At 40.2% G+C, this 3749-nt stretch overlaps 1 long non-coding RNA gene across 1 annotated transcript; it reads right to left on the bottom strand.

Moving 5' to 3' along the window:
- Window positions 1–203: 203 nt before the first annotated feature.
- LOC109366679 lies at window positions 204–1958 on the bottom strand. The gene is made up of 3 exons (XR_002113175.2): window positions 1744–1958; window positions 1379–1429; window positions 204–442 (listed from the first exon to the last, which is right to left on the bottom strand). It is a non-coding gene; the product is annotated as an uncharacterized LOC109366679 (long non-coding RNA).
- Between the last annotated feature and the right edge of the window lie 1791 nt (window positions 1959–3749).

The following is a 3749-nucleotide window of genomic DNA, read 5'->3' as shown; positions in this document are numbered from 1 at the left end:
ACCTTGTACACGAAATCTCAGAAACATAGCAGACTTGACAACTCTCCTGTCTCAGGCATTTAATGAGTTTTCCCTCGTTTCATGTATATTTCTTCACTGGGCCTGTTCTCTAAAGAACCAACGCATTTAATGGAATTTTTCTCTTGTTTCTGCTTTTGTTTTGAGTATTCACTTTTATATCTTCTAATGATAGATTAATATTTGTAAGAAATTCAGTTAGTCCTGGGAGAAAGTTCTCCTTTTTTATTTCTGCATGCTTTTATTCTTCCTAGTGATCCCACTGCAACCCCATGTTGCTAGAAGCCATGTAGATGTGAAGCTTCACATTCCAGTTTGATGCCAGAGTGTAATCTGGTAGATCATCATAACCTCCTTGAAAGATGAAAGTCAGCTGTCTGTGTGATAAGCAGGTCAGAGTGTCTGTGTGCTACATCTTCTGAGGCTGCTGATTGCAAAAAGGAAATAATTTGTGAGATGATGCCCATCTGTTTGAATTTTGGCAAACAGTGTTTCAGTCACTTGCATTCTTAAGGGTAGCTAGAAGCCAGGCAGTGACTCTTAAGTCATGGGGTAGGACAGAGACTATTGAGCAATTCATTTGTGGTGATTTAAAAGAGCCAGTACAGTGAAAAGTGAGGAATTAACTCTCATTTGTCTCATAAACACTGATCGATGTGGAGTCCCCTTCCCTGTGTCATCGTCATTTCTCACAAATGGCTGTGCTGCTTCTTGTCTTGGGCAGCTTCTTGTCTGATGAACAATCAGATACCTTGCTTTTTATTTTTACATATTCAGCTAATGGAGGGATGATAGCAACAAAGAATATTTTTGGCCAGAATGATTTAATACAGATTTGCTGATGAAATCAGAACTGAAGATAATACAATGAAGGTAGTCATGGAATATAACTAGATCACAAAACTTTCATTTTTATTTTTCATTCATGTCATGCTAATTGAATAGTCTGCTTAGAATCCTTTTTGAAGTGATTTGAATAGAGGATTGAGATGTGTCAGGTAGCAGATTAGACCATGCACTTGGAATAACTAAATGAGCAAGTGATAAAATGAGAAAACCACCCCTAGTACAAAAATCTCCTAGTATGAAGGTCTGCAATGAGGGAGTTCTTCCTTAAAAGGTGTGAGATGGAAAGAATATAATGATGTAGTAACAGGCCAGCAGTCTCCTGTCCCACCTTAGCAAGGAACAAATTTGGCTTAACAACTGAATGCTTTAATTAAGAACCAAACTGGTGATTTTTGACATAAAATGAACAAGAAAAAAATTCAAATGTTTCAAGCAGGGAAGCAAGAGGAAAAGAAACCTCATGCTGAAAGTCATTAAGAACTGAAAGTAATTAATCACAGGCATTACTAACCTTATTACAGGAAAGCTGTGTTGTTTTCCTGATGCAGACATTAGTTCCAACCTAGGAAACGAACATGAATACATGCTTAGTGGTAAAAACAAAAATATTCAGTTGTTCCTGAAAATTGTAGCTGTGCTGTTTACTTCATTAGGAAAGATAATGAGACTGTTTAGGGAAGTACAGCCAACCATCATGAGGAGTGTACTTTGTTAAATTTTAATTAAAGACAGAGACTGATTTCTGGTAAACGCTGTCCAAATAATGAATTATTTTTTGAAATAGGGAAAAAAAAGCAAAAAACCTATATATTCATCTTTAGCCATGTAGAAGTCCCCCCAAATTTTAGTTACTATCCAGGTTAATTGTTCAGTTACCAGAATTTCTTGCCTACAAGCACTAAAGGGAGCTCTTCATTCTCTTTGGTAGGCTGTCTGGTTGGCATGTTAGCTAAGGGTCTCTTCTACTACTGTGTATAAGCTGAAGATCTTGCTAGAAACCAGAGAGGCGAATTAGTCTGTGGCGCAGACAAGCCTGGCTTGTCTAGATCTGAGAGAGAATCATCTCAGGCTAGTAAACCCTACTGACATATGTACTGACATCACAGTGCCTGCACTGTGTTTTTCTGTCTTGTGTTACCCAGGATTTCCAGATGTTTTCACTGTCTTTGATTTCCATATACAACTTACTGAATGGATGAGGACTTGATCACGCACGCATGCCAAGTTAACCTGAATTGAAGAAATGCAAAGCTAGGAACATTTATACATCTCAGTTCTTATTGAAAAAGGGAAGTTTAGTTCACCAGCAACTTGTCTTGAGACTTGGTTGAGAATATGGGCAAGAGTAAGTGAGATTCCTAGATGAACACAGACTGAAGGAACAGCCTTAGGAACAGAGTGGGTGGACAAGATCCCCTTCAGGATTCTGGTAGAATCAGGTACGCTCCTGTTAAAACTTTATTTTATTCAGAAAATGAGGTTGGTACAACTCCGTCATTTCCATACATACCTAAGAGGAGGGCTCTGCTGTCTTGCCTTAGGCTGACGTGTGGGATGAAGTTTCTTTCCAAGCCAGTAGACAAGTTAGACGTAGTGTCCTGGACTGTCTTCTGCAACATGTGTAAGGTTGATCACCGACAGACCTATAAACACTGCATGGGACTGGGGGAGAGGTCTTGGAGGGCATGTGGCTCCTTTGTTGCATGTGCTAGTGAGTTCCTTCAAGGGATACCAGGAAGCAGGAGGGAAGGATATGCATCCTGGTCTCGTTCTGGTATGTTGTGGGTTTGAGTAGAGGATGCACGCAGCTGTGAGAGTCAGAACTGCTGGGAATACCAAAGGAGTGCACCTCTTTAGGGACACTCAGTTGAAAATCAATGACAGTTCTGCATAGCTGAGGGCCTGGGACCTTAAAGAAGGTGTTCTTTGTGGCTGACAAGCTGAAATGAAAGGGCTTTGATTAAAGCAGAGGATAGCATGAGGGGTCTGGTGTTACTTTGAAGACCTTAGCCTGCTGCCTTTAGTGGCATCACTAAGTACTGGCATCACTTAAGGCCATTCAGACAAGGCCCTAAATGCAGTGTCAGAGCTGTGATTGATTCTTCTGAGATAGGGCGTACTTAAAAATGTGGCTCCACTGAGTGGAGGACAGACCTACCTGCAATTAGACTCTTTCAAGCCTGGTTAATAGGATATAATTAGGAGAAAAGAACTGTTAATGCTGGTCTAGCAGCAACTTGCAGATGTTGAGGAAAAGGATGGGGTCATTCCTGCTGATGAAGTATCTGATTTATTATTTGGCCTTGCCAAGTTTTCGTTGTTACTTCTTTTCTTTCAGTAAAGGAGCTGTTTGTTTAACCCTGGGATTTCTTGCATGCAGGTGGGCGTACTGCTTATCATGAATGCTCACATGGTGTAATTTAATTTCTGATTGAGGACTCTGCATTTTTTAAAAGAACATTAGAAGTCAAACTGCCCAGGAGAAGGACGAGTACATGACAGATAAGAAAGCTGATAAACAATCACCATACTTGAGTAAATCTGCAAATGAGGTTGGTTAATAAACCACACAAAGAAGTTAAACTGTTTTTCAGCTTGAAAATTGGCCAGGATCATTCAGTTCAGTGCTAGAGAAGCATGAATTATGAGGGTCAGTTCCTCTTCAAAAGCAAACACGGTCCATCAGAACTAGGAGTTCAAGCATCATTCCATGTGAGTAGCTCCCTACTGATGTAGTTTCAGAGACTTGGAGTTGTGTTTGAACTTTGCTCTCACCAGACTGAATCTGTTAGCACTGATGTCCCCTGAGTGTAGTAAGGGTTCAGAAAGTGTGCATTCATCCTTCCAACTTCCAGGAGCTTAATCAGATTAAATAGATTTCA

The sequence above is a fragment of the Meleagris gallopavo genome, chromosome 3, assembly GCF_000146605.3.
Source record: "Meleagris gallopavo isolate NT-WF06-2002-E0010 breed Aviagen turkey brand Nicholas breeding stock chromosome 3, Turkey_5.1, whole genome shotgun sequence".
Taxonomy (NCBI): Eukaryota; Metazoa; Chordata; class Aves; order Galliformes; family Phasianidae; genus Meleagris; species Meleagris gallopavo.
This window is presented reverse-complemented; position numbering and strand designations above follow the sequence as displayed.